At 39.1% G+C, this 13,200-nt stretch overlaps 1 protein-coding gene across 7 annotated transcripts in view; it reads right to left on the bottom strand.

Annotated features, from left to right (window-relative positions):
• The window catches only part of CCDC71 (coiled-coil domain containing 71), a 44,673-nt gene that overhangs the window by 21,207 nt on the left and 10,266 nt on the right, over positions 1-13,200 (bottom strand). Inside the window, exons 2-3 of one of the 7 annotated variants that reach the window (XM_067463428.1) lie at positions 8,691-8,953; positions 6,872-7,452 (exon numbers count right to left, since the gene is read on the bottom strand). The exons of 3 other annotated variants lie outside the window; for them this stretch is intronic. The gene's annotated coding sequence lies outside the window, so the exon portion shown is untranslated. Of the gene's footprint in view, positions 1-6,871; positions 7,547-8,690; positions 8,954-13,200 lie in introns of those variants that run through there. 3 more of the 7 variants (XM_060766514.2, XM_067463427.1, XM_060766513.2) reach the window with 3 other exon arrangements.

Below are 13,200 nucleotides of genomic sequence, written 5' to 3'. Positions count from 1 at the left end.
ATTTCATAAGAAGTTTGCTACTTTCGTAACTCGCAGTGAGTCAGCACAAGCAAACTGTACTGGGTAGTGCAGGCAATCTTGGTATGTCGCATGCTCTCCTCAGCCTATCAGGGCTGAAGGAGAGGGTAAAGGACGAAGCACTCCTACATTATTATTATTATTATTATTATTATTATTATTATTACCCAGCTTTATTTCTCCTGCATGTTGCATCCTAGCCCTGAGGCACCTCTTCACCCAGCACCACACCAGATGCTAGTAATCCAATAATAAACTGTTTATTGAGTAAAGAATAATAAAAGTAGCAGTCAGGATATAACCAGCAATATACAAAAACAACCAGAGTTCAATAAAAGTCTTTCAGAAAAACGAAAGAAACGTCATAAAAGCTAAAAGTCCAAAACAGAAATAATCCAGGGCAATTTCAGGAACATGAATACAGGAAACTCTTCCAGGCAAAACGCTTCCAAGATACATAGGCAAAGGCAGGAACACGAATCAGGAAACTTGACAATACGAGGCGCATGGACATGAAAACTTGGTAAAATGAACAGGAGAATGTTTCCCCAACAGCAATGTTGTCTCCTCTGAAAATGCTGGGAATTGATCACCTAATTTACGCCCTTCCAGGCTCCGTCCAGATTCCCATGAAATCATGCTTGAGACATGTGGATTTCAAGGCCTTATCTTGGAGAAAGGGCTTAACTTGGAGATGATGAGAAGATCTCCTCTGTCTACTTTTCATGCCCTGCTTTCTGAGACCTACTCCATACTCCTTAGTGACCTCGGCCTCCCCATCTTGCCAAGGTCTCTTCTCTAGGTAAACGGTGGTTTCACTTTCCTCTGCCTTGGTTGCTAGGTAACGATCTAAGGTATGCACAGCATTGGCCGGGTCAGGCTGACCTGTCTGCAAATCGCTCTGAACACATTCACTTTGAGGCCCCTCATCCTCTAAATCTTCTGACTCTTGTCCTGGCTCTTGCCAGGCTACAAAACTGCAGGAGACTCAAAGCGGCTGAACATATAAGCATCAACATACAATTTAAAATATACAAATATGCAAACATCAAAACAGGATTAAATATAAATAATCTTAAAATTCCCAGTTAGAAATCATTAAAACATATTCATAAAAACTTCACAAATTTCCTAAAAATCAGTGGATGAGTGTTATGTTCCAAAACTTGGGGGCCTTACAATGATCCATGTGTGCCACAATTGTAGCAAGTTGCATCTCAATAACCCTAAAAATGAGGGAGAGAGGAGCCCCATAAGTGTCACCATTGGAATGGATGGGCAAATTATATAACAAAAACTAATAAAATTTTCAGAACTTCGTATTAGATATGACATGGACCCCTTTACTAATTTTTCAAAGGACTTTAGAATCAAAACGAGGGTTTCCCAAATTTTGTAAATAGAAATGAAGCAAATTTTTGGCGTTTTGCACACCTCTAGTTTATATGCCAAGTTTGGTCCAGATCCATCAAACCATATAAAATGCTTTGTAGTACAAACAGACATACTTTGATTGTTAGATAGATAGTTAGATTAGACACATATGACAAGGTTCAAGGTAAAATGAACACATACATATTTTGAATACGTCTTTCAAGTACTATGTTGGACTCATTTTATAAGAATACACAACCACCTGAAGAACTGTGCTGGCCCCTTTGATTTAATATTCTTGTCATATAGTGATAGTATCTATGGGGAGTTCATTAGAAAGAAAGGTGTGTAACTTTGCCTTAATTCTAGGAAGGAAAAGGCTGTAGATGGACTTCTTGTAGGTAAAAAAGAATGCTAGTTGCTGAATGCTATGATGGATTTTTACAGCTGTGTTGAATATGAAGATAAATGATGAGATGGGAAGAAAGCCAGAGGAATGTACTCTTTTTCACTGGGTCACTAAACGATTCAGCCTTGGAAAATTTGCCCAGTTAAATAGTTATTCAAAATCTGATTTTACTTCTAAATTGCTTTGCTATGAATTAAGACAGAATGCTATTGAAATACTTATTTATGCACTTGATGTTTTCTTTTTAGATATACAAGGCACTTGCTGCTACATGGCCCACCTTATCAAAAAAATAAAGATAAAAATGACACTTTGCCAATCACGTCATGTTCATGGTTATTTCCTTTCAATTTCTGCAGTATTTACCAAAAGGTCAATCTTTTAAAAAAATAAACATCATGTGAATTGTTACAAAAGCAGTTGTGTCTAGTTCCTCACCCCCATCTTTATACTTTGCATACTCACCATACTCATCTATGGGGATTTCATTAGAAATACAGGTGTGTAGCTGTAATTCTCTCCTCTACTTCTCCACCCCATGTCTTTTTTTATTTTTTTAATTTTCTGGAGATTTAGTGACAAAGCAGTAGATTGTTTTCCTCCCCACTTGGAAATTTCATATTGGCTTAAAGCTACCAAATTATTCAGGTTGAACAGTGTATTTATGAAGGTTGATCTGGGTGCAGGAACCTATTCCTTTTCTGCAAAACCACTGGAAGGTTTTTGTTTTGTTTTTTAGAATTATCGTGCAAAATTGGTAAATTGTAATTGTTGTAGTCTGGCAAACATCAGATAATTTTTCTGAATGTTCAAAGCATGAGGGGGGTGATGGTTTTCAAAGTGTGTCTGTGTGTTGGGAATCAGCCTGTGTTTGTGTTTCATGATGCTCAGGATCATGATGCTCTTGATGTGGGACATAATGAGGGAAATGATGGTGCTGAGGCTGAAGTGCAAGATGGAGATGGTTTGGTCAATGATTTTCATGCAGACAATGACAGAGAGGCCCCAGTGCAAAGAGCAGTTTCTCATGAGAATACTCCTGCTGGGCTTAAGGATGGTGGTTTACTCCCTCTTTCTGTGAGCTCTCAAGATTTGAGTTTGAAAAACAATCTGACACCTGGAAATTTTAATAAGCAGCCAGAAAGGGAGTTGAAAAATAGGTGGCTAGAGTTCAGCCAGGATTGACAACAAACTCAATGTTTACGTCGCTCCGAAAGGCTTCGTCAGAAAAGAGGCAAGAGTGGGGGGAAATGAAACCGATTTTTGGGCTTTTGGATATAAGGTTTGCTTCAAGGGAAAGCCTGTTAGATCAGGCATCATTTGGAAATCATGTTCATGTGCCATGGAAATCCTGTTCAAGGGGTCTTGTTCTTATAGAGATTTTTACCATTTTGCTACTGGATTATCTTTGTAACCTGTTGATTCCTGTCTAGATCAATACTGCCTTGGATTGTTTTTTATATCTTTTGTGGACATTGCTTTGAATTACTGCATTTTACTGATCTTTTACATTTTGAAATTTTCCTTTTTTTACAAGCATTTCTTTCTACTGGCTATTTTACTCAGTTTAAATAAAAAAGGATTGGTTTTTCACTCAATGTATGGTGTGTTTTAAAGTCAATGGGTATCGTTTCTGTTCTGGGGTGCAACACTGTGAGTGATTAGAAGGAATTTGTTGCAATCCAGAGCAAGGAACGAGGCCCTAAGATAACTATCCACCACACTTGACTGTGAAGAACAATCCTTTTTTATTGAAGAAAAATGGTTACAAAATAAAGGAAAAATGCAAGTCAAAAGCCACAGCAAAATCAGCAAACATGAATTTAAATGAACAAAACAAAACCCAAAACCACACTGTAAAATACTGGAACCTGTTAGCAATCCACTAACCGTGCTTGATATCCTAGAAATCTTTCAAGACTATGGCCAGGGAAACCGGGAGAACTGCCAAGGTCTTCATTAATCTGAAACAATGCCTGAACTGAGAAAGTCAGCCCGGCGGAAGGCACTTCAAGCCAAAGAATTGGTTCAGTGAACTGCCCCTCTGCTTTGAAGCCATTGTTTGTATTTCTCTTAATCAGGAAGACCTACGCAAGCTGAGTGATTTACTTCTGTCTTGCCAGATCTGGCCCCTTCTGTTCTCATTAAGAGTTACCAGGTGCAAAAGGGAGTGAAAGTTCATGGCTTCCCTCTGAAACATTCTCATGAACACTGGTACTTTCATTTTCCAAATCTACAGAAGTTTCTTCCTCACTAATTTTAGGAGCATTGGCATCAAGAGGTACATTTTCATTAGCATCAGTAAATATATTTTCATTAGCACCAGGAGGAACAAACAGAGAATCAGGTTCAAGTTCAAACTCAGGCTGAACCCCAACAGAATTGCAGGCTGATGTTTTGGATTCTTCAGCTCATTCCCAGGCAACAGGGGAAAATGAAAGTACCAGTTCCCTTGAGAAAAGGCCTTGTGAAGACGAGGAGTTTTCAGTGAGAACAGATTAGACCTGAGAATGCAAATGAAAAGTGAAAAGTTGGCAAATCAGATTTTCTCAGAGGCTCTAAGATAAGACCCAGAGATCCAGATGTGCAAGGCATGATGTCATGGGTGGCTTGGAGGGTTTAAATTAAGTGGTTTGCTTTCAGGCCTTCCAGAGGAGACAATGTTTCTAAAGGAGATCTGTCTTTTGTTTATGATTCTAAGTTCCTGGTTCATGCTTTCATGCCTTTCAGAGGAGACAACATTGCTAAAGGAGATCAGTCTCCTGTTTATGAGTCCAAGTTCCTGTTTCATGTTCCTGTTTCTGACTCTGTATCTTTGGAGAATTTACCTTGGAGAAGTCCTGTTTTCTTGTTCATGGATATACTTTTGGATTAATTCTATGTTTTTGGATTCAATGGCTTTGTGTACTAACCTGGAATTTCTGGTACTAAACTCTGGCTTCTTTTGAGAATTGCATTTTATATCTTTACTGCTTCTTTTGGATTTTCCCTTTTATCTTTTTATTACTTGCTTTAATTTAATAAACATTCTTTATTGGATGACTAGACTCTAGTTTAGTGTTGAATGAAAGGGGTTCCAGTGCTAGAGTGCAACAGTAATGATCTACTACTACTACTATGTTTATTTATACCCCCCCCCCTTTTTTTCTCTCCACAAGGAGATGTGAGGTAGAAAAAACTGTAATGATAGGAATGCATTACATGTACCTCCAGTGTGGAAAAATACAGTTATTAGACATGTGCTCACAGCACACAGTATTTTAAAGGGTTAAGAAAATAGAGATGTGATCCTAGGGACAGTTGAGTCATTTTCTGTCCTCTGGAGGGAAGAATCAGAGTGGCTGATATCTTCACTTCCTTCTCTGCCATGTGGTTTGCTATCTGCCATTTTTAGATGCTTTGCCATGATACTAACAGAAGACCTGTAAATAACTGTAAGTAGCAACTGAATGAAGAATAAACCTCCAAAGGATTTTGGATAAAAGTCAAGCTGATGAGCTACTATGCGCTTTATATTGGGCTTCCTCTGTATCAAGTTCTGAAACTCCGATTAGTTCAAAACACAGCAGACAGACTAGTTACAGGAACATCGGGGGTTAGCATATTACACCTATACTACAGTCTCTCTACTTGTTGCCAATAAATTTCCTGGCGAAGTACCAAGTGATGGTTTTCACCTTTAAAGCCCTACATGGTTTGGGTCCAAGTTACCTGCAGAATCACTTTCTCCTGTACAATCCATCCCTTGGGACATTTAGGTCCTCTGGGGGACTCTTACTCCAACCAGCCAAAACCCCACTGGTGACCGTTACCCAGGGGAACTTTGCATCAGCTGCCCCAAGACTGTGGAATGACCTGCCGGAAGAACTTTGACAGCTAAATCAAGTGTCGGAATTTATGACACATCTCTTCCGGCAGATCTACCTGTCTTGATTTGCCCCTCAAGAACAGCCTTAATACCATGCTGAAAGTAAATGAAAAATGCTTTATTTCAGCAAAGCATAAGAGAACAGTACACACAGTTGTATAATTCAAAAGAAAGCAAAGGTCTTAATGCAGACACAATACTCAAGTCTCTGATAAAGTCCAAAATAAAACAGCAGTCTCACATCAGACAAAGAACAACGTGCATTGACCAATAAATCCTTAGAAGCAGTTTCTCAAACGCAGATTCAAAGCAGGTACAAATGGGAGCGAAGGCATAAGCATCACGGTTGTTTGTTACCAGCAAAAATTGACTACTCCTGCTTCTGATTTATAGCCTTGAATTCCCCACACAGGAGGTGCTAAGGCGATTCCCAATTACTTTGGCATTTCTAGCAGCTATTCTAGCTAAAAGGTGTCTCGGCTCTGTTTCCTTTCACCTTTCCAGAAATGTGGGCACTTGCAAAAGCTCATCCTCTGATTCTAACTCCCCTTCTGCTCCCCTTCCTCTTCTGAAGATGAGGAATCCCTAACACTACCTAGTCACTTTTAAGTTATGAATTTTATTCTGCATTTCATCAGTGGATTTTAATTTGTATTTTAACTCGGTTTATCTTGTTGTATATCTTTTTAATAGTGTTTACCTTGTGTCTTAATGATGTTATACCCTGCCTTGAGCCACAGGGAGAGACAGGTAAATATTATTATTATTCGTAGTAGTAGTAGTAGTTCCTTAATCATTTGTCCCACATTTCTCTAGCTTACTCCCCCATCTTTTCTGATGTCCCAAACTGAATTTTGTTCAAAAAGAGAATTTTGATATGGTTCTTTGCCAACACTTATAATTTAGAGTTTGACCATAATTAATATCATACTTTTATACCACAGTGATTAATTTATTTATTAAGTATTAACTATATTATTAAGTGGTTGGAGAACACAATGAACTGAGTAGATCTCTGCTGATAAATTAAATTCACAAGGTTGTATTTATCAACTTTTTTATCTGCAGCTATTTGAGAGGGATTTAAAAAAAATCACCAAGCAATCTGAAAAGAAATTAGGTGTATTCCTATGCCACGCCTCCCATAGTCATAACAGTCATTGGTGTCCTAGAGAAGGGCAAAATAATGATCACATACTTACTTACTTACGCGATCCCTCATTGTCCAAGTAAGACCGTCCTCCAAGTTCAGTGTCCTGGCAGTGGGTATGTAGGTGACTGTGGAGCCCTATACTTGACCTGCATGTTCTCCTGCAGTGAGGGCATTGGTTTCCAGGTGAAAGGCGGTCCCAGTCGGGGTTGGCTTGACGCACCTTCCTCTTGGCATTTTTCTCTCTTTTTCCCTCCATTCATGCCTCTTCAAATTCTACAGTACTGCTAGTCACAGCTGATCTCCAGCTAGAGCACTCAAGGGCCAGGGCTTCCCAGTTCTCGGTATCTATGCCACAATTTTTAAGGTTGGCTTTGAGCCCATCTTTAAATCTCTTTTCCTGTCTTCCAACATCCTGATTTCCATTCTTGAGTACGGAGTAGAGCAACTGCTTTGAGAGACGGTGATCGGGCATTCAGACGTGGCCGGTCCAGCAGAGCTGATGGCGGAGAACTATCGCTTCAGCGTGCTTCTTCCAGCACGCTGACATTTGTCTGCCTGTCTTCCCAAAATATTTGCAAGATTTTTCGGAGGCAACGCTGATGGAATTGTTCCAGGAGTTCCATATGACACCTGTAGACAGTCCAAGTTTCACAGACATATAGCAGGTTTGGGAGAACAATAGCTTTATAAACAAGCACCTTGGTATCCCTATGGATGTCCCGGTCCTCAATACTCTGTGCTTCATTCGGGAAAATGCTGCACTCGCAGAGCTCAGGCAGTGTTGTATTTTAATGTCAATGTTGATTTTTGTCAGTCAGATAAAATCCCAAGCTTATATCAGCCAGTTATAGCAACACTAGAAAGACTGTATCATATGTTTTGATGTTGTAGGCACTGACTTGTTCCAGTAGCCTTCAAGTTAGAATATAGCTGTATAATGTATTTATAAATAACTTACATGTTACCATACTTTTCCTAAAGGAGGTAGGCTCAACTCTTGAACATCAAGAACATCAGTTCTAGATTTTTATCAACTATGACAGTAGTCGTATTTACTTTTTAGTGTATCTCCTGGGATTAATTTTATATAAACATCCACCAGTATGATGCAAGGAAATGAATGAGGATGGTGTATGTTTAATGATATGGGCTTGTCAATAGAAAATATTCCGATTTATCTTTTTTTTTCCATCCATTGGGGTAGAAGAATAAAAATATGTAATTGCTAGTATCTACCAAACCATGGTTTAAGAATAATTTGTTCCTCTGAAGCACAGCTTTAAAACCAATGTCACACTGGATTTCCTGAACAAAGAGATGCCAGATTTCAGTAGATATTATATATCACACGTATTTTAACAATTCTAATCAAATCTCAGTGCATATTAAACCAATACATATTTTAAATATTAAAGTATCTCATTCCTTAAATTACCTTATATTTCTACCTAGGAAACAACAATAATTTTATTACATTGATAAAGCTGGTTTAGGTTTAACATGAAAATATATTTAGTTCTCAAATCTATCCATTTCCTCCTCAGATCACCAGATAATATGTGACCATAGAAGCATGTCTACAGAACTGTTGTCCATTAACTATTACATGGTGCTGACCGTTAAATTAAAAACCCCATCTGAATCGCAGACAAACCTTACTCTGAGCTTTAACTAAAAACTAGTTTTCAATGCCAGAGGGTATATAAGAAGCAGTAATAAAGAAGGTACAGCTAAACATGTGCAGTTTCTTCTTTCATTTTTGTTTTCCAAACTACATGGACCCTTATTCATATTTGGCAGATGCTGGAATTATGAAAAACACTTGTAGCGGGATCAAATTTTAGCTGTTCTTGTTTGAGGTCTCCCACCTGAGTCCATTGGAGCCCCCGGTGGCGCAGTGGGTTAAACCCCTGTGCTGGCAGGACTGAAGACCGACAGGTCGCAGGTTCGAATCTGGGGAGAGCGCGGATGAGCTCCCTCTATCAGCTCCAGCTCTCCATGCGGGGACATGAGAGAAGCCTCCCACAAAGATGGTAAAAACATCAAAACATCTTGGCGTCCCCTGGGCAACATCCTTGCAGACAGCCTATTCTCTCACACCAGAAGCAACTTGCAGTTTCTCAAGTCACTCCTGACACGACAAAAACAAACAAATCAAAAAACCTGAGTCCATGGCTGGATTGGAATTAAATGAACAAATTACATCTGACTGCTTTAGAATCTAAATGTATTTATGGTAAAGTGAGCTGAATATGATTTGGATCTAAATAAACATGCAGTGTAAAATACTTTTAGTATAAACAGGTGGGCCAACGGTCACAAATTAGAGATCACAACTTGCAGTTACACAGTTACAGTTCACAAAAAGCTTTTAGATACTTACATGTTTGAGTACAAACCATTCATGAAAAGACTATATGAAGACTGGCCTTTAAACCAATGAAAAGTACAGACAGTTCCCAAGATAGGTTCTGTAGATTCTTAAGTTGAATTTGTATGTAAGTCAGAACAGGTATTGTGGTGTTTGGGGGGGGGGGGTGACATCTGTGACTCTGTTCTAAAGATTTCACCTCAATTTCTATTCCTGTGGTACACTGGACTTTTTCTCTTCCCATGGGTAAGTCAGATGTTTGTAACTCGGGGACTACCTATACAATAATCTAACTCAAATGGGTTGACAAATCCAGCAAAGAAGACTAATATTTTTGTAACCCTGATCAGGCCGCTGGTTAGCCAGTGATTTTTGCCTCTCAGTAAGGGTCTTGCAGTCCAGACCAGGAAACATTTCTGTACTTAACCACCACACTGTAGTCCAAGTTAATGTCAGAAATACTGAAAATTAACAGTGTATTTTTAATTACAAAAATGATGTACAGGCACTGAAAGAGTTAAAATGATGCAGTGACTAAACAAAACAAGTAGGGTAATATAAACAGGTGTGCCTGTGAGTTACTTGCTCCTCCTGCGTGAAGACTTCCTTCTGTGTCAAGAATGCCTTGGTGTAAGGACTGCTGTGTTTGACTACTCTAAGGAGAGAGCTGCTTCAGTTTAAAGTTAGTTGTATGTTCCTTATCTACATGAGAAAGAAGCCCAGCATGAAGGCAAGAAGATGAAGCTAAGATATAACAAGGAAGTATAAAGAATTTTGTTTATGTTATGAAAACCTTGTTTTTGTAGCCATATTATTTTTCTACAAAAAATGCCTCCAAAGGAAAATAACATCAGTCTCTGTTTTTATTTTGTCTTATACTGGCTACTGGTTCTGGGTCACACTTCTGCTGCTACATAGGCTGCTCTGCTTAGTACTTTTATGGTGAGGGTCTTTTGTTAAGCCCATTTGCCCAACAAAGGTTATAGGCCCAGTCAAGGCCCAGTAAAGAACAATACAGAGCAGTATAGCCCAATGCAGACCATAAGAGACTATTGTGAAGCTGAAGAAATATGGCAATGGCATTTCAAGCAAGTGGGCTGCCTTTTGAAAGGCTGAATGCCAGCAATTACGCCATATGGTCATTTAAAATGTTGAATTGTTTGTTAAGAGACAATTTGTGGCCAGTAGTTGAAAATCCTCCTGATAAAGGAGGAGAAGGGGATGATGAAAAGTTGGTGCCAGACCAGCATGCCAAGGTTTCTATAATTTTGGCATTGGAGGACAGACAGCTGCCATATGTAAGATATGCTCAATCAGCTGGTGAGTGTTGGCAAAGTCTCAGCCAGTCAGCAGGCATGAAAGTTTTGCTAACCAGAAAGTTACACAGGGTGAGGCAGCATTATTTCCTTTTTAAAAATGCGCGCCATTCAGTCGGTTGAAGACGTAGCGGAGCACTAGTGGTCTCGTTCGAGAGGCGGGAGTATAAAGTTTTGTCCTGACACAGTTCAGTCGCCATCATGCGTTGGGACAGTGAGGAGCGTGCTTTTGCCATTGAGGCCTACTTTTCAAGCGGATTTGGAGTGGCCGACCCGCTCTCCAGATCTGGCCCCTTGTGATTTTTTTCTATGGGTTTTTTTTTTAAATCCCGTGTTTATGTGAACCAGTCAAGGACCCTACAAGATTTGAAGACAAACATCCAGGAGGAAATTGCCAACATAACGCCTGCTATGCTAGCAGGAGTCATGACAAACGACAGAAATCGGTTTACTCAGTATATGGAGAATGGGGGATATCACCTACCTAATATGATCTTCAAAACTACATAAAACAAAACTTTAGGTATGCACCTACGTTATAAAATAAAAAATAAAATTTTCTGATTCATACAATGGGTTTTATTAAGTTTTGAAAAACAGAAGTTATGCTGCCTCACCCTGTACAATTTAAAACTTCAAAAGGGGGAAAATGTAACAAACCATCTGCAGCAAATGAGAACTCTGTTCATGGATTTGGAAGAAAGGGAATGTGTTACACTGAAGAAAACAAGGCTTATATTTTGATTTCTTCATTATCCAAGGATTGGGACAATTTTTGTTATGCAATGCAAAATGAGGGTGATAAAGACATAACCCTTGACTATGCGTCTTCAAGGCTTTTAGAGCAGGAAAAGAAGCTTATCCTGTAAAGAAGGCCATAGAGTAACTGCTACAGGAAAGGCTAGGGAAGTTATGAGTAGCCAAGATTTCACAAGGGTTCTTAAATATAAGGAAATGCTTTGGGTGTGGAGATACAAGTCACCTAATAAAGGATTGTCCCAAGAATAGGAAGAAGAACAGAGGAAGAGGAGAGCACCGAGGTTACCAAAGGCAACATGAAAGAAGTGACCCCTCTGCATTTATTGTACAGAGGAGAGGAGATGCCAGGAGTGAAAGAAAATGGCTTCTTGACTCAGCTTGTTCTGAGCACATAGTAAACCCCATGGAATTGATGTTTGATAGAAGGAAGACTAGAACTGGAAATGTTGTTCTCGCAAATGGAGTCCATGAAAAGTGTAATTGGGTTGGCAAAGTGTATATACCTTGTTTAGGGAAAAACATGGACATTCATTCATTCATTCATTCATTTGCAGTATTTATATACCGCTTTTCTCACCCCTAGGGGGACTCAACCTAAGGAGAAATTCTTACTTCAACACCACAATCGGAAAAATGACAACTATGTGGCTGGGTTTATTCCCCACCTGTGGCTTGACTTGCTGTTCCCAACACAACTAGTACTGGTATTTTAGGCAGCAGCTCCATTTTGATAATTCTGAGTTTGCATGTGATCCACTTTTTCTGTCTCTGCCCTAATGATAATTTCACACTGGTAAGAATAAAAAGTCAGAGTTTCCTGCCACCTCCCCCATTTCTAATTTACTTATATGTTGTTTGCGCAACTGTCATTTTACCATTTTGGGAGCTTCAGAAAAACAAAAATAAGCCTACTACACACTACAAATCCTGTTGATATATCTCAAAAGATTAAAATGGCATCTAGTTTATAGCTTAAAACATAAACAGAAGACATTATAAAATATGGCCCATATTCACATTCCTAAACCTACGGTCGAAACAGGGACCATGGATAATCATAAAGCCTTTTGAAATAAATGACTTCTGTCAAACGTTATACAATCACTTAGTATGTCTTTTCTAGAGCATTAAAAAAACTCCTAGAAAGGACGTATTTTGGGCAGGTGAAACCTCAAGTACCAGTCTCAAGGGTGCAGGGGTTGTACTATAGTGTTACATGAATTCTGTGTTTATCTAACATCCTTGCTAAGGGATTGCATGCATGCATGTGCTTATCTGGTGTATGGAAATGGCTGAAAACAGATACCTTCTTTAGTCAATGGAATGAAGGGCTGAACTAACATCTAGAAATACATTCTTCTTTCTCTTGCTTTTTGAGTCAGCCGCAAAAAAAGTAAACATGATTTCCAAATAACCACCCTAGCCATTATTATTATTATTATTATTATTATTATTATTATTATTGAGGGAGCTGAGATTCCACAAGTCAATTTTTGAAGAAGAAAGCTCTGAGAATGGGTTAAAGAGAAGGGGAGGAGGGAGTGAAGGAATTTGGAAAGAGAAAGTGTTGCCAAGCACCGGGAAAAGAGAAGTGTGTGAGAAGTGAGAGAGATACAATGACCTGAAAGAGATAGGAGGAGGGGAAGCGCAGGAAAAATCGTTTTCAGAAAAACACGATTGTATTGGAACAGAGAGAAACAGAGCTGCCAAACTGAAGGATAGAGCTTTATTTATACCCCGCCTTTCTCCCTGTGGGGACTCAAGGTGACTAACAATCCCACTCTTTGGCCACAGTTTAAAAAGCGCGACACAAAAGTTTTTAAAAAGACAATTAAATATTACAGGCTCCACAATGAAGACCCATTTAGTGAGCAAACTCTTAAGGCAGCGCAGAGCATTGTGTCCTCCATCTCTGAAGCCAAGAAAGAACAG

The sequence above is a fragment of the Anolis sagrei genome, chromosome 2, assembly GCF_037176765.1.
Source record: "Anolis sagrei isolate rAnoSag1 chromosome 2, rAnoSag1.mat, whole genome shotgun sequence".
Classification (NCBI taxonomy): domain Eukaryota; kingdom Metazoa; phylum Chordata; class Lepidosauria; order Squamata; family Dactyloidae; genus Anolis; species Anolis sagrei.
This window is presented reverse-complemented; position numbering and strand designations above follow the sequence as displayed.